We start from the raw sequence: 25,333 nt of genomic DNA, 5'->3' as shown, positions 1-25,333 counted from the left end.
TAAATTTTCTATCAGGATCCAAATTTCTATTTGAAACTCATTGTCCTTTGTTACATAAGAATGGATACTTCCCTCAGGCATAAGTAAAAAGACTGCCTAAAGTGTATAAAAACTTTTACTTAACTTTCTCTCAATTATATTTCTCTTCATGTGTTCTTTTCTTCAGTGATGGTTGTTACTGTCAATCATTTCATTATGCTTTATTTGGATATTAAATGTGTTCCCTACACCTCTGTTCTTATAGCCTCTAAAAACTTCATAAATACATTAATCATGAATTAATCATGAATTAATAATGAAGTTACACTCCAGTCTGGTACTTGAGATTTTTTAAATTTTCCTCCCAAGTAACCTTTTTCCTCTTATATTACATTTACATCTTTTACCCACCTTGTATAATCAATTTAGTTATTATTTTCCATTAACCTCTAACATACCACACTATTTGCTTTTTGTTATATTGTTATAACTAAGGATCTACTGTATATTACTTTGATATCCAAATATGAACAATTCCTCTAGGTCCAAATCATAATTCCTATTTTGCATTCTTACTGATTAAAGTCAAAAATATATCTGAGGAGGTATTCTTGGCCTAAAATATTCCTGCCCCTAGTGGTAGACTTTCCTTGAATATTCCCTAGTGAAGCTAAAAACTTCAAAGTAGAGAAAGACATTCTGAAATCTGAGGATACATTGACTATTTATATAAAGAAGGAGTTATATAATAAAGATATAAAGTAAAGAATAGATGAATTGAGATCTCACATTAAGATTATGACTTTATAAGGGATACTAATAGTGTTGTTTGTTAGAGGAGGACTACTTTAGTCATGAGGCTTATTTTTTGAGATAGAGTAACCATACATATTTTGAAAACTGTTATGTATTTTATGTCATTATTCACATAAAAGTGTTATAAGGTTCCTTTGCTTGTTGTGTTTTTTTGTTTATACCTCATTGATTTCAATTTTTTGTTGTTGTTGTTGTTATTTTGTTTCTTTGTGGTTTTTGAGCTTGGTGGCGCTCAAGGCTTACTCCTGATTCTGGCTCTGCACTCAGAAATTATTCCTGACAATTTCGAGAGGGGAGACATATGGGATTCTGGGAATTAGATCCGGGTCAGCCGGGTGCATAACAAATGCCCTACCTGCTGTGCTATCTCTTAGGCCCCAAGGAAGGTTTCTTCTACCCCTCCTTTATAGAAAGGCTTTTGCACTGAATCTCATGAAAAGTTTCTCTAAGCATTATGTGATCATATAATTTTATATTAATCCCTTTCTTCTTCTTTGGATTAACTCCAACTCTTGAATTTGGACCTTACTTGGTGATGCTCAAGGGATACTGCTGTCTCTGCACTCAGGAATTACTACTGACAGTCTTTGGGGACCTTATTGATCAAACTTAGTCAGGCTCTTGCTGTACTGTCTTTCTGTATCAGGGGTGCGGGGGACATTTTCTCTTTTTTTTTCTTCATGAGTCTAAATACCCATTTAGTTTATTCTTACAAAGAACCATTCTTGATTTCACTGATACTTTTATTGTCTTTTTATTACTGGCCATTCATTTCTGCACTAATGTTTATTGTCTTTTTGCTTCTACTGACTTTGTTTATTTGTTCTTTCCAAGTTTATAGTGGTGTGAAGTTAAATTGTTTACTTCAAAAAATGTTTATTTTAGTTTTATTGTTTTTAATGCAAGCTTGTATAGCTATGAAATTCTCTTAACAGAAAATATCTCAGTGAAAGAAACTATAGTTAAAAAATTCCTGTTGAGTTGGAAAAAATATTTTCAGTATATACAATATCGAATATATATATATAAATAATTTACAAAAAAGCAATAAGAAATAGTAAGACAAGCTGAATAGACAGTTCTACAACAAAGCCATAACATTGGCCAATAAGCACGTGCAGATATAACCATTATTACATATTATCAGGAAAATTAAAATCAAAAGAACAATGTGACCACTTCAAAGCATTATACCCAAACATATACAACTACTAGTAAGGTTGTTGAGAAAATAAAAACTTTACTCATAGTTGATAGAATTATGAATTGTCCAGGCTCTGTGGAAAATAGTTTGAAAGTGACTACAAAATATTAGGAGAATTGGGGCCCGGAGAGATAGCACAGCGGCGTTTGCCTTGCAAGCAGCCGATCCAGGACCAAAGGTGGTTGGTTCGAATCCCGGCGTTCCATATGGTCCCCCGTGCCTGCCAGGAATTATTTCTGAGCAGACAGCCAGGAGTAACCCCTGAGCACCGCCGGGTGTGACCCAAAAACAAAAAAAAATATATTAGGAGAATTAACATATTATCCAGATGTTCCACTTCTAATTTTTTTTCAGAATAATACAAAAGCATTAATTCAATATTATATATGCATAAATAGGTGGTATATACAAACAGTACAATACTGATCCACTAGTAAAAACAATGAAATATTGCCTTTGGCAGCAAAATAGAACTGAATGTACTCATGCTACAGGAAATAATTCAGAAAAATAAAGACAAATTTAGATAAATTTGCTCATATGTATTGAATAAAATGACAAAGCAAGGGAAAATGCCTAATGACATCAAATTTTTAAGTAATGTCCAAAGAAATGGAAAGGCTGGAGCAATTACACAGCAGATAGTGTATTTGCCTTGAACACTGCCCACCAGGGTTTGATCCCCAGCGTCCCATGTGGTCCTCAAGCCTTCTAGGAGCAATTTCTAAGTACAGAGATGGGAATAACCTCTGAGCCCTTCCTGGTGTGGCCCAAAAACAAAAACAAAACAAAACAAAAAAACTGCCGAATAGCTCAAAGAGAGAGCTAGAAAGAAATAATGGCACTTTGTTGGTGAGCATGTTTTAAACATAAACCATTGCACCTTGTTAGCCAATATTATGTTGAAGAAAATATTTAAAAATCTTATTTGGTCCTGAATTTGTTTGCATTGACATCCTTAAATTAGGTAAGCTACTACTTTTATATTCCTTGCTAATATTGTTCATCTTCTTATCAGAATTACAAATTATAATGAAATTGAATATACTATATATTTTTCATTATCTGACTATGTTTTACAGATGGTAAGTTTTTTTAAATTTATTTAAACACCTTAATTACATACATGATTGTGTTTGGGTTTCAGTCATGTAAAGAACACCACCCATCACCAGTGCAACATTCCCATCACCAATGTCCCAAGTCTCCCTTCGCCCCACCCGACCCCCGCCTGTACTCTAGACAGGCTCTCCATTTTCCTCATACATTCTCATTATTAGGACAGTTCAAAATGTAGTTATTTCCCTAACTAAACTCATCACTCTTTGTGGTGAGCTTCCTGAGGTGAGCTGGAACTTCCAGCTCTTTTCTCTTTTGTGTCTGAAAATTATTATTACAAGGTGTCTTTCATTTTTCTTAAAACCCAGAGATGAGTGAGACCATTCTGCATTTTTCTCTCTCTCTCTGACTTATTTCACTCAGCATAATAGATTCCGTGTACATCCATGTATAGGAAAATTTCATGACTTCATGTCTCCTGACAGCTGCATAATATTCCATTGTGTATATGTACCACAGTTTCTTTAGCCATTCGTCTGTTGAAGGGCATCTTGGTTGTTTCCAGAGTCTTGCTATGGTAAATAGTGCTGCAATGAATATAGGTGTAAGGAAGGGGTTTTTTATTGTATTTTTGTGTTCCTAGGGTATATTCCTAGGAGTGGTATAGCTGGATCGTATGGGAGCTCGATTTCCAGTTTTTGGAGGAATCTCCATATCGCTTTCCATAAAGGTTGAACTAGACGGCATTCCCACCAGCAGTGGATAAGAGTTCCTTTCTCTCCACATCCCCGCCGAGGGTATGTCATACCTATCAACTTAGATGGTGCCTGTATACAGTTGGAATTCATATAACTATTGAACAAATTAATTCACAATAAACTAGGAATTAATTCATTTTCTGAATGAACAAAATTTCTCTCTAAAGGTATCAAACGAATTTATATTATGTATTATATATTATATTATGTGTTATGAGGTGGAGCGATAGCACAGCAGTAGGGCTTTTGCCTTGCATGCAGCCGATCCAGGATGGACCTGGTTTGATCCCCGGCATTCCATATGGTCCACCAAGCCAGGAGCAATCTCTGAGCTCATAGCCTGGAGTAACCCCTGAGCATCCCAGGGTGTGGCCCACCCCCAAATTTTAGTATTATAAATTTCATGTATATATTATTTGTTATAATCTGCTATTTTCTTTCTCTAGACCACAACTTTTGACCTGGCTTAAATTTCCTGAACTAGGTAAGCTAAGAAAACATTCAGCAATTATTTTTTACATCGAGAAGTAAATAAAATATTCTTAAAGCCTCACTCTTCCAATCCCTCATTTTTCTTCAAATATAGCAAGCTCAGATTATTATTAGTGATACTGATAACTTTTGAACAAATGTCACCACTTACTTGTAAGCTAATTGTCCACAATATGTCTTTCCAATAATGAAAAGGTTAGATACAATAGAGAGCATTGTCCTTGAATGCTAAACCATTCATTTGAAAAATGACTATGTTCTGAGCCCTACAAAATGTAATTAAATCTATCTGAATTTGAAGTACTGAAGAAGTCATTTTTCTTTATTTTCCACAAGCTTATTTTGTTTTGTTTCTATTAATATCAAGATAGGAGAGAGAAATATTTGACTACCCATTATATATGCAATAGATGCAGTAGAATGCTGCTCTTTATACTGTTAGTAAGTTTACCACGATGTGGGCATTAATTAACTGCAATAGATCATATTGGTACACACATCCATTTTTCCCAAGGTGATTCACGTATAGTTATCATCAATTGAGCACTAATATTAGAAATGTTAAATTATTTCAATTACCACAGTAAACCTTAAGTAATTATTATTTAAACCTTTTTCAGTGAATAGGAAATTGACTCAAAGATGAAGAGAATTATAATTATAAGAGCATTATATTCACATGAAGTTTCTTATCTACAATATAGTTCAAATTCTGGTTGTCTGCTGAATAATCACCCATGCACTGTATTTCCACCCTGGCTGAACTAATTTTAAGCAGGATAGCCATGAAGAATTAATAAACAAAGCCACTCAGAAGAGAATCATGGAGTTGGTTGGCTTTTTACCTCTTGGTCCCACTCCTGGCCCACCAAACCAAACTCTATTTATTTGAGCATACGAATTCAACTGGGAGGGGGAGAGTTGAGTGAGATCCAGATGGACTTTTACAAATCAACGGGTTTGGTGAAAAGAAAGAGGAAGTTTGGGAACTGCCTTTGTTTTGGGTAAAAGCAGGGTGTGACCTAACAGACAGCAAATGTGATCTTTCTTTCACTGAGGCTGCTCAAAAATCATATTATTTGAAACATTGTAGTAAAAAATAATAATAATTATATCTAAAGACAACAGAGATGAGGGTCAGGCAAACTGTGATATGGTAGAAAGCTTGCCACTAAGAGAGGTGGAGTGCTGTTAGGGCAGAGAAAGATCCACTCTGATGATAATAATTGGTAATGGTCAGCCTGGAGTATTTTAGCTGGGTACTAAAATATAACAAGTGATAGGCATGATACTTGTTAAGTTACAAAATTGTAAATGGTAGAGACTAAAAGAAAAAAAAAAGAAAGAGAAAGATGAAAATGTCTGCTATAGAGATAGGCAGAAGGGAGAATTGGGGCAAGGGCAGGAAGGCAACTAGGGCCACTGGTGGTGGGAAATGTGCACTGTTGAAAGGATGGGTGTTAGGTATTTTATGAATGAAACTCAATCATAAACAACTTTGTAACTGTATAGCTCATGGTGCCTCAATTCAAAATTTATCAAACTAAGTTACATCATTCTATGAAAATTATCTCAAAGGCAATACAACATTAGCATAATTTAGCAAACATGTGCAATTTGATGCACATGTCTTAGTTAATAGGCACAAAGTGACTGAGCTTCAAATCTAGCTCCAGAAACTGCAAAGAAAAAGAATGTACTGGAAGTTTTCAAACTTTTTGATTTTCACTACCTATTCTTCCCATTTGACTAATGTTCATTTTCCTACAATACTTAGAAGGCATGGTTGAGTACATTCTCAAACTTTTGTTTCTCCTCAAAGTCTTTGCAGTCCCCCTATATACATAGGTAATTAATTTAACATTAGTTACCTGGGTCCTGGGGGATCTGCAAGAAACCACTGAACAAACAAGATAATTTGATTACCTTGGAGGATTCATATAGTTCTCCATCCTTAAGTCCATATTCTAATTTTTATTTTTTTATTGCTTGGGCGCTTGATGATGTTCATTTATGGAGCTGTGCATTTTTTACGTTGGAGGGTGTCAGATGTGCCTGTAGACTGCTGTGCCTTTAGGTAGAAAGACGGTTTAGCTGATCCTTGTATGAGAAGGCCCCAGGTTATTTTTTTCACTTAGATGTTTCTATATTCGGGAGATTTAACAGCATCATCTTATTCTTCTGGAGGTTAGTATATATTCTACATATTTTTTTCTCTTGGTTTCTGGGCCACACTCGGCGATCACTCAGGAGTTACCCCTGGCCATGCGCCCAGAAATCACCCCCGGATCTGGGGACCACATGGGATTCCAAGGACCAAACCGAGGTCCGTCCCAGATCAGCCGCATGCAAGGCAAACGCCCCCCCCCCTCCACTGCGCCATCTCTCCGTTCACAATATTCTAATTTTTAAAATGTGCATAGTATTACAATCTGCTATGTTTACAGTCTGATTATGACGAATAAAAGTAAGCAGAGCTGAAATCATACAGTAAACTATGAGTAAAAGCTCGAACTCTGTGTAGGTAGAAGTTTTAGGCCTGGAATCTATAACTTTATAAGGACTCCATATTTGAGTTTTATCAAATTTTGAAAACATGAAATTTTCTCTCTATACAAACATATATACACGAATATATCCAAAAACACTCAGAGAAAATGCACCTAGAGCCCAAACTTTTCTGAATATAACTTAGCTCTTTGCAATCCATTTGGTTTGACAAACACACAATGGCCCACCTGAATGTAGATGTCCTAGATTAATCCTAGTAAGAAATACTAAGCTACAACTGCTTATAAAGCTGAGAAAGCATGTGGGATAATGGAATACATTCTAGGAAGAAAAAATCTATTGAGGTGTACACTATGGCCACCTAGTAAGATCTGAACAGGATCAATTGGAGAATAATAAAATCTTAACCATAGGTATATTCTCACATTGATAATACATTAATAATCATCAGGAACAGAAATACTCCAGGAGATAGACTCCTATTTGAAGATTCATCTCTGTTCTGTAGCTCTATATTCTCTAGCAAATGTTTGAAGGCCAATCTTTTATTTTGCGAGATATTCTTCTAAGCATAGCAAAATATACTTTAGTATTTTCAGAACATTATGCAATAAAGAGAAGAGAAAAACAGATCCTTTCATTTCATAGTTTTGTTTTGGCAGTAACCACAAAGCATATTTATATAAGAATTAGATTTAGTGGGTGAATACGGATATGAGATTCCCTATAATTACATGTATAAACACGGAGACTATAGTTAATCCCAGTTGACTCCTTAATAATACCATATACATTCAGACTTCAAGCACAAAGCTCTTAGCACTCTCATATTTATTGTGCTATTACTGTTTTCTTCTTCATTTCAGACCATAATAAGTTCCATTCAAATCCTGGTCAAATTTACTTTCATATTTATAATGTCACTTACGTCTCATCTATCTCAAATGTTGCTTTTTTTATACAATAGTGTAGACCTTTATTCCCATAGATGGCATTTAGTATGTGGGATGCTCAATTTAAATAACACACATAGCAGCATAATCAATCAAATAAAGCAGATTGATACCATTTCTGGTGAATTCATGATGATTTCTTGCTCTCACTTTCCTCTTAAAAAAGAAAATTTGACATTTTTTAGTTCATTATGTATTATATATCACAGAAATAAATGTTAAGTAAAGAAACATGTGAAGCTTATAAAGCATTTGTTGTAATATTATGTCATATTATCAAGGACATTAATGCTCATTATAGAAAATTTGAAAATATGCAGATACCACACATGATTTTTTTATTAAATATGGAACGCTTCACGAATTTGCATGTCATCCTTGTGCAGGGGCCATCTAATCTTCTCTGTATTGTTCCACTTTTAGTATATGTGCTGCCGAAGCAAGCACACCACATGTTTTTTTTTATCTATTTAGTCATAAATGTGTATAAAAACATAGAAAATTACACTACACATAGAATAATGACCTTTTAATCTTCCAGAACATTTTACTTTATTTTTATAACTACTTTACTTAATCACCTTATATATAAAATATTTATGATCGAGTTTCAGTTATAGAATGTACACCACCCTTCACTAGAGGACGTTTCCTGCCAACTATTTCACCAGTTTCCTTCCTACTACCCCCTTTCCTGCCTCTGGAGCAGGTGTTTTAATTCTTTCTCTCTCTCTCTCTTTCTCTCTCTCTGTCTCTCACCCTTCTTGGCACTGTAGTTTGCACTCTTAATGACAGAATACCATGCATATTACTCTATTTTCTTTCAGATACAAGTATATTTTTATCTACGTAATTGAAGACTGCATGTGCTCTTGTGTGGAAACATGGGAGTAAGTGAGCACCTGGCTCCCTAATTCAGTGACACGGAGTTGGATTAATCTCTTTCCAGGTACAGATGCATAACTGCAGAGTGGTAGGAAGTAAGTAAGCAACAGAAAGATTTGTAGAGGGTGTAAAAATCTGAAGATCTCATAAACTCAATCAAGGACTACCATCAAGAAGCACATACATGGAATAGTGCCCCTCTGCCAACAACAAGAATGGAAAAGACCTAAATGAAATTCTGGCTTCTGCATAGCACCTCATGGAGAACATCCACTGGATAAGGAGGCCACTGCATCCGAGAAATTCACAGAGCAGTCACAGATGCACTAGTTTCATAGCTAAGCAGAGCGTGCCCAGGAATATAGGAGGGGAGAAGCAGGAATCAAAAATTTGAAAAAGGACTGGTGAGCTGAAAAATCTACAACCAGATGTTCTAACAATTCTCAGCTGGAAGTAAATCTATTAAAGTCAATGATACATTCATGACCTTCAGCTCTGCCAGGACCATCCACCAATCAAAGTCAGTATTAGCTCCATTAGTACATGGAGGTTAGGACAACCGCCATAATTAAATAAAAAATAAAATAAAATATGAGGGTCAATTATTTCTCCTGGAGCAGTGTATCAATTCTGAGAGTTCTGTATTAATTCCCTGTCTCCATCACCATGTACCATTACAGATATGGCCTTCTCATACCTTCTTAGCTGCTATGTTGGGTATTTGAAGGAATTTTATGGAAGAAACAGGACAAACAACAAAAGAAAATGTCTCTGTCTTACTTATAAGTCTCTGGTAATCATCCATTAGTTTGCTAGAATGGCCACAGAAAAATAATAACAGACTAGGTGTCTTGAACATCATGCATTCATTTTTCTCAGTTCGGAAACTAGAAATTCAAGGTCATCTGCAGCAGTGATGGCTTCCTATGGAGCCTCTCTCCTTGGCAAATAGATGACCTACTTCATCCTAAATCCTTACATGATTCTTTCTTGGTCTGTGAGTTTCTGTTGCTTCTTTTTTATGTGTCCAATATTTTTCCTTTTACAAACAGTAATATTGGTATTGGGAAACCTCTAGAGATGTTACTCTAATCAACATTTAAGGACCTTATCTACTGATACTGCTGGATTACTGGTACTTGGAATTTAATAAATGAACATTTGATTTTTGAAGAGAACCCAATTCAGCAAAAGTCTAAGAAAAACTGTGTGGCAGTGCTTACTCTCCAAAAATAAGAAAATCCCTGAATACATTCTTTTTATTGTATTTTGATAATTTCCATTCCAAGAAATAACATTCCAAGGAATAACAACAATGAAGGTGTGCATCCAGCTAATGAGTGACACCTACTTATACACACCTTCCCTTTTCCAAAAATCTTAAAACTAGAAAATCAAGCCTTCTGGGTAAGAAGCAAATTTGAGCAATTTAATATACTGGTGTTCTTCAACAATGGCTTCTTGTTCCTACAAACTAATAATATAGAGAAAAGGCACATAGAGGTAAACGATAATTTCATTTACATAAAAATGAATAATAAAGACAAATAATCTCCCAGTTTCAATCTCCCAACAAGCTATTTCTAAAGTATAAAAATTATATAATTTTGTTTTTGATGTTAAAATATAAAACCACTAAAACATGAAGTTAAATCCTTTCTTAGCATTGTAAACTTATTATTTTTAAAATTATGACCCTGGAATTGAGTCTATTCTAATTTTGTTCATTATAAAGTGATCTGATTTTTTTTTGACAAGGGACTAAGTCATTTTAGGGTAATCTACTGATCCATTGAGAAGATAGGTTGACTTTTTGCTTACCACATCCTGGAAGATTTTACAAGTGGAATCACAGTTTGTTTGTTGCAAGGCAGGGAGTACTGATAGAAATTCAGTGTCCAGAGGAGAGCATGAATCTATGTGTTTGAATAGGCATTCAGAATGACAGTTCACTTAGAAAACCATAATTCCAATTACCTTGGCAGAATCCAAAATATCCAGGTTTTTTTTCAGTCAATTGCAAAATTAGGCACTTTTAAGCTCAACTTTCCCATTCATTATCAAAATCAGGACAGTGGTAGATTTCACGAATCATCAAGAAAATGCAAATCATTCTGATTATGGAGTGTCTTGGAGTATTTTTATTTGAATTTATTTTAGTTTGTACCTTTTTGGACTCCAGAATGTGGGTACATGTGCTCTCCAGCTTTGGGAACATCTCAGTGATGATATCTTTGTTACTTCTTCATAGTCTCCCTGACCCTCTGGGAACCTGATGATATTTATATTGTTTCTCTTGAAATTTTGAAATCTTCTTAAGATTCTCTTGTCAGCTGTTCATTTAAGACTCATTTATATCTTCTGCTGTTGTCTAGATGTATTACACTGCTTGTCTTTGATCTCACTGATTCTGTTCTTAGCAGCTGCTACTCTGCTGGTGAGGCTTTCTGGTGTGTCTGTCATATTGCCTACCTAGTTTTTCAGTACAGTAATTTCTGTTTAAATTTTTGTCATTTCTGTTTTCATCTCTTCTTCAGTCTTTTTGCCTATTCCTTCCAAGCTTTCTTTGAATTTCATGTACATCCTCAACATTTCCTCTCTAACGTCTTTATCAGAAAGTTTATAAAGATGTTTTGATACTGGTTTGATTTTATCTTTACTCAGTAAGCATGTTGGGGCCCGATCCTGTGTGGCTTTCTTGTTATGTTATTTTAATCTGTAGGTTTTTATTATGCATTGTTTTGTAGCTAAGTGTCTGGAATTAATGCATCATTGCTGCACTTTGCTCTGCGGTAGTGTTCTTCTCAGTGCAGCTAACCTGAAGATGATAATGGAGCTACAGAATGACAAAGAAAACCCTGATGCCACTTTGCCTCAGTTTCTTGGGACTGTGTGGCTGGACACGTCCTAGTTGGGTTGACTGGAAGACAGCACCCAATTTCCTGGCACTACACTCTATTGTGGCAGCTGACCTGGCATGCAGCTGCCCAATTGCACCATGGCTGAAGTCTCTGAGAAAATTTATGGTCTGTGGTCACAAAGCTCAAATCCAGAAATATTATTTCTCAATTTATATTCAAAGATTTAACATATCAAGGAAGCTAAGAGCATATATTGTCAATGTTCTCATTCACATAAAATAAATGATAATTATGTTAGGAGATGAAAATGTTTGCAAACTATATGAAGATAATAATTCTCAAAACAGGGCCAGAAAGATAGCACAATGGTAGGGCATTTGCCTTGCATATAGAAGGATGATGGTTCTTTTCCCAGCATCCCTTATGGTCCCCGAGCCTGCTAGTGGCGATTTCTGAGGGTAGAGCCAGGAGTAGCCCCTCAGCACTGCCGGGTGTGGCCCAAAAACAAAAAAAATTAAATAAAAAAATAATTTTCAAAAACAGAAATTTATCAAAACATTTTTCACCTGAAATTTGCATTATTACATTCTAATTAGATCTTTATAGAGCAGAATAAAACCACTCAGGCAAAGTTTTGTGACTAGTTAGGCATTTTTTCCAGGTATGAAGGTCATATTTATAAATATATATCATATTATTAAAATATGTATCACAACTTTTAAAATACATAAGATCAATAATATCAAAAAGAAAATGAGGAGAATATATAAATTAGTACTTCTGAGTAGTGGAAATACAGTTGCTTTTTGTTATTTGGAATAGTTCTAATGTATAAAGATGCTGGAGCTACATAAAACTGAAATACTGAGCTATGCTCATAGGAAACTACAGACTTAGATCTCCTCGAGATATGGTTAATACATTTAAGTCAGGTGATTAAATAGAACTGTTGTCAAATGTATCTTATCTTAATATGCATTATTTAAAATGATTTATATAAAAATGTTATTTTGTGCAACAATTCTTTAAAATAAACTCATTTATATCATTGTCCTGATGCTAGGTATTAAGATAGACGATTTCTTTGGATGTCAAATTCACACTGGATTTTTATTTATCGTGACTATATATAAATCTATATATTCAGCTGTTTTCCATCTTTTCTGTAACTTTGTCATGCTTAAAATATACTTCACTTTTTTCACAAGCAATAATTCTCTTCTTCCATAAGTATAATTTACTGCAGATTAATGACCATTTTATTTAATTAAAACAGTAATACCATCCATGCCTGAACAATGCTATCTAATAAACACCCGTCCTGTATAAGACACGCTAAATCTCCCTGCACAAATAAAGCCATTCAGCACTATTATTGAGTTTCATTTTAAAGAATACATCACCAACAAAAATTCAAAATATAAAACAATTGCATATATAATTTTATGTACAAACTGGACATTGTATGTAGTAAGAAAGAACAGAGGACATTGGATGGTTTAATTTTAACCCACACTATGTGTGTGAAGTAACTCAATGTTTCTCAGCTCTGGACTTCTCTGCTTGTGTCTGCATCATTGCTATGAATATTGATTTCTAGGTTACAAATGAATTTTAGCAAGTGAATGAATTTTCACATACATGAATAGGGAATAATAACTATTTACAAAAAAGCAACAAAATTATAAGTACTAATTCCAGACAGTTCTGTGGAATAAGAAGGATGAGGTGTTTCGTAGAATATTATAGCCATTGTTCTAGATTAAGTGTGGAAAGAATCACAGGATTTCATTATATTATTTTTCTCTTATATCTGAATGTGTGGTTTCATGTTATAATATGATATACAATTTAGTCATAGGACAGTCTGAGAAATGTTTGACATATCTGATTACCTACAATATTCAAAAGTTGAATATGTCAAAATATGGGAAGATATATCAACATTTCATAAATTATGCAAAGGGAAATATCTCTACAATCCAAAAGATGGCTAATAAATTCCTAGACAAAGTTTTAAAAGTCTAATTTAAAATATGTGAGTAGAATTACCCACAAAAAAAGATAAAGTTGGTTAATAAATGTAATTATTTTATGCAAGGAAGAGAGATCTTTGTCTAGTTTGTCTTTGGCATGACACGCAAAAAGTATTTCTTGCATGAATGAACAAATTAATGAAAATATGCTCTGTGTCACCACAGTTGGACCATGCAAATTAAATAAGAATGAAATAACAATCACAGCCAATCACACTATAGAGTTCAAAAGATCAAAGAAACTCAGTGGAACAGGATGTTGGATAATGGGAATTCAAATTTAGTGATACTATCAATAAAAATCAGCATTGGGTAGAAAGTTACTTCAAAAAACATCACTAAGAATATTGTCAGTTTTGTATATAGTAGCTTGATAAATAATGCCAACATCATCTTAGTTAGGGTAATAGAAATGATCAAAATAAAGGAAAATAAAAAACAAATGTTTTTTAATGAATATTTTCCAAGTTTTTAGGTGAAATCACTAAAAACAGTCAAATATATGTATTTACCTTACTAGACCAAAATGGTCAACAATAGTCAGAAAACGATTGCACATAAAAATGAAAGTAAATGGGGCCGGAGACATAGCATGGAGCTAGGGCATTTGCCTTGCATGCAGAAGGATGGTGATTCGAATCCTGGCATCCCATATGGTCCCCTGAGCCTACCAGAAGTGATTTCTGAGCCTAGAACTAGGTGTTACCACTGAGCGCTGCCAAGTATGATCCAAAAATAACAACAACAAAAAAAGTAGAAGTAAATAATATAAAGCCATAGTAACATTCATCCATTAGGATCTAAAGCCAAAAGTTGATATTTCTGGTAAACAAACCAGTGTGCAAAACAACAATCACAGTAAAAATATAAGAAAAGAAATAATTGTATATGTCAAAGTATAGATTAATTTAATAATTAGTGTAAATACTGGCTACAGAACACGATATGGTAGTGTAAACTATTATGGTTCTTTACTCTACATTATGATTTTAGATACCCATTGTTACCATGCAATTCAGGAAACATCCAGAAAGAATTTGCAGTGCAGTTTACAGCATCTAGCACAGTACTATCATGATCTCATGTTGCATTATATACTCTTCCTTGGGGATTGATAGTGGTGATGCTAACTGTGTCTATTTATACACAATAAAAGACAGCTCTGTGAACAATCATTATATTTCCATTTGTGGAGAGTTGGCTGGAAAATTATTTGTTAAAGCTGTGCCACACCCTAGCTTTTCAAAAAATTGTTTTAGCTAACACAATTTATATTATTGATGATGGTAGAGTTTTGGAATACAACCTCTACCAGAGTGTCCACTTTCTTCTACCATTGTCCCAGAATCTCCCCTGTTCTATCCTCAACATCCCCTTTCAAGTGATATACTTTCTACCAAATACCAATTCTCAGTTTCTGTTGTCTTCTGTTGTCTGCTTCTTTACTGATGCCTTAATGAGTTTCTTTAAGATACTACAAACCCATGTGGGCCAGGAGATGTATTCTTGTGTTGATTCTGTGATTCTGTTGATATGTTTTATTTTAGGCATCGTTATTTACAAAGTTATTCAGAGTTGAGTTTTAGATATACAATCTTTCATCAACAATCCCACCAGCAGTGTCAACCTCCCTCCATCAATCTTCCCAGAATCCACCCCCAAGCGACCCAACGCCAGCAACCTGCCATTATAACAATCACGTTTTAAAATTTAGTTGTTAAAGTTTGGATCACATAACTTCACTATTGCTGACTGTATGTCTTGAAGATTCAGTTCTGTCCTTATTTATTTATTCTAAAAATTATATAGTATCTTTAATTAGTCTTCATGATTACATACATGTTTGTAGTTGGGTTTTAGTTATAAAAAATAACACCCCCTTCACCAGTACAACCTTCCCACCACTAGTGTCCCCCATATCTCTCTGCCCTCACTCCCTGACTGTATCTAAAACAGGCATTCTATTTCTCTCACTCACTACCCTTTTCATGATCATTGTTAGTATAGTTATTTATCTAACTGCAGTCACCAATCTTTGTTGTAAGCTTCATATTGTGGGCTGGTCCTTCCAGCCCTCATCTCTGTCATTTCTGGGTATTAGTACAATACTGTCTTTTATTTTTCTTAAATCCTATAGATGAGTGAGAATATTCTGTATCTATCTCTCTCCCTCTGACTTGTTTCACCAAGCATAATAGTTTTCATGTCTGTCCATGTATAGGAAAATTTCATGACTTCATTTCTCCTGATGGCTACCTAGTATTCCATTATGTATATATACACCACAGTTTCTTTATCCACTCATATGTTGTCTGGCATCTGGGTTGTTTCCAGATTCTAGCTATTGTAAATAGTGCTGCAATGAATATAGGTGTACAGAAAGCATTTTTGTATTGTGGTTTGATGTTCCTATGATATATCCCTATGAGTGGTGTTGATGGATCATATGTGAGCTCAATTTCCATTTTTTGAGGAATCTCCATATTGTTTTCCAAAAAGGTTAAATCGGAGAGCATTTCTATCAGCAGTGAATGAGAGTTCCTTTCTCCCCACATCTCTGACAGTACTAATCTTGTGTTATATTTTTTGTAATGTGTGCCTCTCTGTAGCATGAGATGGTACCTCATTGTTGTTTTAATTTATATCTTCCCTATATTTAGTGATGTGGAGCATTTTTATGCGCCTTTTTGGCCATCTGTATTTCTTTGTTGAGGAAGTGTCTTCATTTCTTCTCCATATTTTTGATGGGGTTAGATGATTTTATTTTTCTTATGTACTATCAGTTATGTCCTTTCTTAACACCAGCAAGGCACCTAAGTTGTCTTGTCCCCTGACTTTCATCATGTGGTATCTGTATTTCTCTTTCTCCACTCAATTTTGTTCCTTCTTTTCTCTATACTATGGGATCAAGAGTGTTCTACACAACCCCCAACTAAACCAATGAATTCCTTTATGCTGTTATTCTAAATACTACATAGGAGTGATACCAGAGGGATACTCAATTACTGATTCATTATATAGACATCAGTAAAATAGGGGAGTAATCAACCTTACATAAGCTAGCAACTGCTATATATAGAAAACCTATATTAAATATTATTCTGGATGGAGAAAATTTGAAAACAATCCTGCTAAGATAAGGCACTGGGCAAGTATGTCCACTGTTATTACAATTATTCAACATTGTGATGTACATGGAATCTATCATGCTGAGTGAAATAAGTCAGACGGAAAGAGATAGACGCAGAATAGTCTCACTCATCTATGGGTTTTAAGAAAAATAAAAGTCGTTTTTGCAACAATCCTCAGAGACAATGAAGAGTAGGGCTGGAACTTCCAGCTCACTTCATGAAGCTCACCACAAAGAGTGGTGAGTGCAGTTATAGAAATAACTACACAGAAAACTACCATAAGCATGTGAATGAATTAGGGAACTAGAAAGCCTGTCTGGAGTAGAGGTGGGAGTGGGGTGGGATGGAGGGAGATTTGGAACATTGGTGGTGGGAATGTTTCACTGGTGAAGGGGGGTGTTCTTTACATGACTGAAACCTAATCACAATCATATTTGTGATCAAGATGTTTAAATAAAGATAAAAATAAAAAAGAAGTCCAAGAAACAAGCACCAGGAGAAAAAGGAAATCAAAGGCATCAAATTGGCAAAGAAATCAAATAATCACTATTTGTAGATGACATGATATCCACTAAAGCCCCTAAAGGATTCTCAAAATAGTTCCTAGAAGCAATAGTTGCAGCAAAATGGCTGGCTACAAATTCAATGCACAAAACTCAGTCACATTCCTCTATTTTAAAATTAATCAGAGGAACAATAAATCATAGAATCTCTTCCATTTAAAATAGTGTCCAAAACCATCAAGTACCTAGTAATATATATTTTAAAAAAGATATGTGATATTTATATCACAAAAACTTTAAAGCACTTAAAGTAGTTGAAGAAAACATTATAAAATGGAAAACCATTCAATGCTCATGGATGAAAAGAGTTAGCATTGTCAAAATAACCATCAACCAAAAGTACTATACAGATTAAATACAATCCTTACCAAAATTTAGTTAACTTTCTTCAAGGACATAAAATACTATAAAGTTTATGTAGTATTATAAAAGATCCTAGATAGCCAAAACCATATGGAAAGCTCAGAAACTGGAGGCATCTCATAACCTAACTTGAAGTAATAAAAAAAAAACATAGTGATCAATAAAAACAGCATGGTACTGGGATAAAGAGACATTTTGAGCAATTGCATGAATAGAATATTGAAGGCCAACCCACATATATATATATATATATATATGGTCAGTTAAAATTTTATTTGTACATTAATTTAGATTTGATTTCCATGGTGGAGTTTTGGTCATATAATACTACCTACCATCCTGTACCCCCAGTCTTATCCACTGCTTATCTCAGATTTCCTCTCAACTTGAATCCTTTCCCCAACTTGAATCCTTGACTGTTAGGTTTAAGTTTTCTTTTTGTAGTTTGTCTTCCATGCTTGTGGTAATATTGGATAGTGTTAAAGCTGGTGGTATAGATGAATACAGATATTTTGCCTATGCAATACTGAGTGGCCCAAAGCCTTTGCCCTGTTTTACTTCTTGACCATTTCTTTCTGCTTACACTTTCTATTTCTATCTCTCTTTTGCCTTGTAGTTTTTATTTCTGAAAGCAAGAGCCAATGGTTTGTCCACCTTTGCTATTCATAATTCCCTCCACTCGTTATTCTACATATCACAGATTAGAGCATCCAGTATTTTACTCTATTCAGTTGACTTATTTTACTTAATACAAGCTTCTCTAGCTCCAACCCTGTTGCTCTGAAGTGAATGATTTCATTTTCCTTCTTTCTGAGCTGTGTTCTGTTGTGTATGTATATCATTACTTCATTATCTATTCTTTTGTTGTTGAGTGCTTGTATTGTTTACCTAAAGTAGCTATTGTAATAAGTGTTGAAATAAATATAGGTGTGAACCTATCCTTTTAGAAGCATAATTTGGCATCTTTTGGGTAGATATATGGTCAACTAATTTGAATAAAGCAGTTGTGTACTTGAAATGGAATAAAAACGTCCTCTTTAAAAGTGGCATAGGGAGAATTGGTGTTAGAAAAATTGGATTACTACCTCATGTTTTTAACAAAAGTCAATTTAAAGTGGATGAAATACCTTGAGATTAAACCTGAATCTCTTAGTACATTGAGAAAAATATAGGCAGAATATTTCAAGACCTAGATCACACAGGGAACAATTTGTTTTGGAAAATATGTGGTCAAAATATTCACTCTCATTCACTGCTAGGGAGAATGTTGTCTTGTCCAGTCTCTATAAAAACAGTAGTTAAGACTCTCAATAAATGCATATTTGAGTTGTCATTATGACCCAGAAATCATGATTTTGGTTATCTATCTCCAAGACTGAAAAAGTTTGCATGCAAAAGGATTTATGCACACAATTATATATTGCAGCATTCAGTACAATAGCTAAGATTTGGAATAAACTTTGATTGCAAACACAGATGAGTGGATCCTGAATAACTGATATATATAATGGAATATATATGATGAAATATAGATAATTGAATTCCACATAGCTGTAGGGAATGATTCAATCATATAATTTGCTGCAACATGGAAGCAAATGGAAGATAGCATGCCAAATGAAGTAAACCAGAAGAAGAAGGATATGCATAAAATGTCACTTATATGTGGTATTTAAAACAAAAGAATGAGAAAACTCAATGGTTTGAAAGTGGTCTTTAAAGAGGATCACCCTTGGAACAATCTAGAGAGAAAAAGAGATAAAATAGATTGGAGGAGAGAACAAGGAAGACAGATTGAAATAAAGGTGGGGCAAATCAAAGAGATTTAAGAAAAATCAAGGATACATATCCAAACCACAATGCCATCACTGAAATCATGAGACCCAAACTTTAACAACAAAGCTCAAAAGGAGGTTGTAATAGGAGAGAACTTGAGAACTTTAGTGGAGGGAAGTTAACATTGATGCTAAAACCATTGTACACCTAAAACTCAACATTGAATAACTGTGGAAATTATGGTGCTCTAAAAATATCAGTAAAGGGTCCTTAGTTACAGTCAGAGGGTAGAGAGAGTTCTTGTCTTGCATTCAAGTCCACACAGCCTTGATCTTCAGCATCCCACCTACTGAGTACTGACTGCCAGGAGTGATCCCTGAATGCAATCAATGAGTAATCCCCTTTGCATCACTATGTGAAGCCCCAGAAAAAATAAAACAAAATATGTATAAGTATTCTAGATCCATGTAACAGTAAGTGGAGTTTATGAAGAATTTGGCAACTGTGAAATGTTTCTGAACAAGGAATGATCTAAAAAGGGTTAAGACTAGAAAATGTTTAAGAAGTCCTGTATTAATGCAAATGACCTAACATTACAATGCATATTAGACTCATCTGGAAGACCTATTAAAAACAGGATTTCTAACACTTCCTCAGGATATAATATTTCTCTAGGAATAGGGGAGCACTGAATTTGTATGTTGGGGGGCCATAAGGATAGTACAATAGTTAGTGGACTTGCCTTTTATGCAGCCAAACTGAATCCTGGACAGTCATGATAGCCCACTGAGCCTGCCAGGATTGATCCCTGGACATAGAGCCAGGGGTAATCCCTGATCACTACTGTGCATGGCCCCAAAATCAAAAGAAAAAATTGTACTCTTTTTTGTTTGTTTGTTTGTTTTGGGGCCACACCCGGTGATGCTCAAAGGTTATTCTTGGCTCTGCACTCAGAAATTGCTCCTGGTTCAGGGACCATATAAGAAGCCAGGATTCGAACTATCATCAGTCCTGAATTGGCTGTGTGCAAGGCAAAAGCCCTACCACTGTGCTATAGCTCTGGCCCCTGTACTGTTACTAGGCTTGCAGTTTGTGCTGATTTTACTAATCTGGAGATCAAATTTGAATGTAAAATCTGTTTTCAATATTTTCTCAGTGTAAATGCAGTTGTTCTGATCAAGCCATTCTCTCTCTATCCTGTGTGGAGCATTGTCTTCCTCAACTTCACTCGAGGCTATCTTGAAATTGGCCTCCCTGACAAAGTGACAGGGCTACTTGGTATTAATAATTTAGTTTAGACAAAAGAGCATAACTTTCATACTCCCTTTTCAAAACAGTTTTTATTGTACCAGTAGACTTGTTCAAACTGAATTTCATAAAGAGAGAACAATGGGCAGGAATTCTCACACCCACTTTATTTGTCCTACTTGCCTTTTGACTGTGGAACAGCCATCATAATTTAAGACCTGTGACAAGGAAGAAATGCACAAAAAATACATCATTCAGAAGACCAGAAAAACCTGATGTTCTCAAGACTCCTTGTTTATCTCCAAACTAAAAATCTCTTATATTTTAATAGACATTTGTGAGGTAAGGGCTGAAAAGATAATAGAGTGGGTAGTGTGCTTTCCTTGCATGTGTCCAAAATGGGTTCTATATGATGTATTTTTTGAAATAATTTTTATTTTAACCACAATGGATTAAAAATCTTTCACAGTAATATTTTAGGTACATAGTGACAATGAATTAGGGGCATTCCCACCACCAATGTTATCCTCCTTCCACCCTTGTTCCCAGCACACATCATATATCCCCTTCCTTTGCCCCCCAAGGTGCTAGTATAAGTAGTCCTTTCTGTGTCTAACTTGTAGATTGGGTATCCATTCTGTTGTTGTTGGCTTTAAATTTGGTATTTTTTATTTCTACTCAATGTTCATATGACTGTTTGTTCTTGTTACCATCCATTATTTCTCCTCCAATTTGTGAGGTAGAACAAGATGGTTCAAGTTATGTGGTTCTGTTAAAAGGAAAGAAGAAAAATGGGGAGGTGCAAAATCAAACAGGCAAAAACTGGGAGGGGTCCTTCTAAACTGAGGCTATAAATATCAATTTAAGAGAAGAAAGGGAAAAGGAAGAAAAACTTAACAAGAATACAAAAAGTCAAACAAAAAAAAAAACAAACAAGAGTGCTCACTTCGGCAGCACATATACTAAATTTGGAACGATACAGAGAATATTAGCATGACCCCTATGCAAGGATGACACGTAAATTCGTGAAGCATTCCATATTTAAAAAAAAAAAGCACCACAGCAATAAAGACAACAACCAAACAATAACGATGGTCCCAAGATTAAAACAAAACAAAGCACAAGACAAATAAAAATAAACAAACAAAAACAAGCAACAACAATATATTATAGACTCTGCATCTGCCCTGAAAGTTCATATCTGGTCAAGAAGGACCTTTGTCCCTAATTCCCTGCTCTGTGTGATGCAGGACACAGTGCGATGCAGCACTCCTTGTTTCTCTCAAGACATCCACAGTTACAATAGTCTCCCTAAATTGTGTTTAGGTAGGCTTTGGATTTCATTTTGGGCAAGTGCCTAGTTTTTCTAGAAAATTTCATTTTTCCAAGCTACCTTTTTGCTATTGTTTCTGAACAAACCTGTTTTGTTTGAGAAAAAATAAGCCAGTGTTGATAGTGTATGGCCTATTGGGCAAATGAATCATGTTTAAATTTCTCGAACTCTTTAGATTTTCACATAATATTCTTTAAACTTAAAGTTATTTTCAAAACCATCCTACATAATGCTATAAATGTTTAGTAAACTATGCAACTTCAGAGAGATTAAAATCACTTATTTGGGGGGGATTAGATTTGATGCTATTATTTTCTATTTAAAATGCTTAGTTTGAATTTAAGGTCATTTCATCCCTTATTTTTCTTTCCCCATGTAAAATAAAATTTCTTAATACAAGAAATCATTTCACTTAGAATCATTACATACAATAACCTCAGATTCAAGAAGGATGTTTTCATTCTGATCTTTCTGGGCATTCATATAAATTGGCATTCAAAGTTATTCTTGCAGAATTTGCCATCCAGAACATATTTTCTTATGCAACTAATTTCAATCCAGACAATAAAAACAGAAAAATTTCCAAGTTTGAAGACTTTCAAGTCATACTTCTTCAGTTTTCGAGATTTTGTGTTCCTAACTGAGTAGCTATGTGGAACAATTTAGCAGACTGAATAAAGGATTTGTAACTAACAACTCTATTTCTTCTTTTGGCACGGTAAAAGAAAGGAGAACAATTGCTTGAAATGAACACATTTTTGTCATATGAGGATGAGAGCTCTGTCAATATGTCAATAAACATATTAAGTTTTTCTGCTTTAAATAAAAGCAGAAAATCACTAATCACTGAGATTAGTTGAATTCTGGCAATATCAGGGATTTTCTCTTGTTTGTAAAGAAAATTCAATTTTAACTTGAACAGTTGAATTGAACAAGCTGTTCTCATTTGTTGCTGTGGCTCATACCTGCAATGCATTACTCACTCTTTATCAGGGAGGAATGCATTCAACTCAAATGTGCATGCTTTTCTGGGCATTTCTAAACCTTTCTGGCAAAATCAAGCATTATCCCATCTGAAATCCAAAACTTTTGTTTCTGTAATAAATATTTCTAAAAATTGCCAAAATTATGTGACATAACTTCATTAAGTTCATGAAAAATAACATTGAAGTAACTTCAGAAGGATCAAGGAAGACTTACTAGGTACTGAGTTCTTATGTATAAATATTAAAAAATTCATGTATGAATGTGTAAGTGTAAATGGAAAGATATAAGAAAATAATATATAATCAATAAAATTTCTAATTGAAAGTACAATGATTTGTTTTTGCTTTTGGGCCACACCCAGTGACACTTAGAGATCACTCCTGGCTACGTGCTCAAAAAGTACTCCTGGCTCGGGGGAACATATGGGATGCCGGGGGATGGAACCAAGGTCCGTCCTGGATTGGCCGTGTGCAAGGCAAATGTTCGATGCTGTGCTATCGCCCCAGGTCCCAGTACAATGATTATTAGATGTAGAATAAAATCAAGGGAACGGACAGTATAAACAGTGGCAAACCCATGTCCCTGGATTACAACCTATCAAAAAATGTGGAGAAGAGAAAAAGGCAACAAATTTGAACCAAAGGGAGCCAAAGGGCAGTGGTGAAGGTCTCAGCAACTTTGGTTGTGGTGGTAAAATGAAACTATACATATTTGTGTTATAAACTTAAACACGTATATCAAATTACTTAAACTAGAATAATTTTTTTTCAATTTAAAACTATTTTCACAAAGAAAATAAAGCTTTTATCAACAAGTTCAAAACCCAAGGACACATCTGCTCTTTTTTTAATTATTAAATTGAGTGGGTTTGCTAAAATATAGACATCACCTTTCTTGTTGATGATACTACATTTGGTTTGTAATCAGTTTTATGAAAGTTGAAGTAGGCCAGAGAGATAATACAGAGCTCAGTTAAGGTATATGGTCAATCATAGTTTTATCCCCAACTCTGCATATGGTCTTCTGAGCTCTGAGAGTAATAATTCCTAAGCACAGAATTAGGAGTAATCTCTGAGCACCTCCATGTGTGGCCCTCCAAACGAATTGCAAAAAACTGTGAATAATACTGTTATAAACATATCAGGTATGCAAAATTGAAAGTCAGGGGCCAGGGAGACAGCATGGAGGTAAGGCATTTGCCTTGCATGCAGAAGGACGGTGGTTCTAATCCCGGCATCCCATATGGTCCCCCTAGCCTGCCAGGAGGATTTCTGAGCATAAAGCCAGGAGTAACCCCTGAGCGCTGCCGGGGGTGACCCCCCCAAAAAATTGAAAATCAGCATTTGGGTCTACTACATTAAGGTCACACTTAAGTGTCTGATTCTATCCTTTACCATATGATTAATATGTAGTAATGCACTCCTAAAGAAATAAATTTACATGCTTATTAAGGGTGAATATAGAACCTAACCTTATGATTTATTAGTTGTGATACTAGTAAAATATAACACTCTTTGCATATTTTTAGTAAGGAATCTTACTTTATTGTGTGGAAAGCTTTGCTCTTTGAGAACAGAATGCCAGGGTGGATGCTTAAGAACAATGTTCATCGATACAATACATCAGGAAAATATCTTTTTTATTGAATTTTATTACCGTTTACAATCAAACCAGTATATAAAAATCATCATTGTTGGGGCTGGAGCAGTGGCACAGGCTGTAAGGCGTCTGCCTTGTGCATGCTAGCCTAGGATGAACTTCGGTTCTATCCCCTGACGTCCCATCTGCTCCTCCAAGTCAGGAGCAATTTCTGAGCGCATAGCCAGGAGTAACCCCTGAGCGTCACTGGGTGTGGCCGAAAAAAGCAAAACAAAACAAAAAAGTCATCATTACCCCCAAACCACTTCTATAATATATTTGTAATGACAAAAATCTTTAAGACAGACCATTCCTATATATAATGGCTAATCTACTGACATACCTAATATTACATGATCTGCAAATTAGTTTGCAGTTACTATGATGTCTTAAGATTTTATAATTATTTTAATCTAGTATTATATTTCATTTCAGTTGTCCATACATGAAAAGGGTTGATGCAAATTAGCCATGATGCATATGAATGTCTTGGAGCGCTGTGTTTGTATGAAACTAGGAATCATGCATGATATATCTCCTATGTCACTGTAATACATTAATGGTAGAATACCATTTGCCATCTTGGAGAAAACTGAGTTCTTTACTCTTTCCTGTGTCAAGAGAAATCTACTGACAAGGCACATACTTAATAAGAATATGTACTACAAGAAGCAAGGATCTATATGATGTTAATATTTTTCTTCCATTAGGTTTGGAAGCAAGTGATTCTTGGCCAGAAG

The 25,333-nt window shown here is 34.8% G+C and overlaps 2 non-coding genes across 2 annotated transcripts; one reads left to right on the top strand and one right to left on the bottom strand.

The window, feature by feature from the left end:
• Positions 1–8,113: 8,113 nt before the first annotated feature.
• LOC126000272 (U6 spliceosomal RNA) lies at positions 8,114–8,219 on the bottom strand. The gene has a single exon (XR_007492626.1). It is a non-coding gene; the product is annotated as a U6 spliceosomal RNA (small nuclear RNA).
• Positions 8,220–21,573: 13,354 nt separating this feature from the next.
• Positions 21,574–21,680, top strand: LOC126000261 (U6 spliceosomal RNA). The gene has a single exon (XR_007492616.1). It is a non-coding gene; the product is annotated as a U6 spliceosomal RNA (small nuclear RNA).
• Positions 21,681–25,333: the final 3,653 nt, after the last annotated feature.

Source organism: Suncus etruscus, chromosome X (assembly GCF_024139225.1).
Source record: "Suncus etruscus isolate mSunEtr1 chromosome X, mSunEtr1.pri.cur, whole genome shotgun sequence".
Lineage (NCBI taxonomy): Eukaryota > Metazoa > Chordata > Mammalia > Eulipotyphla > Soricidae > Suncus > Suncus etruscus.
The sequence above is the reverse complement of the archived record's forward strand: the minus strand, read 5'-3'. Positions and strand labels throughout refer to the sequence as shown.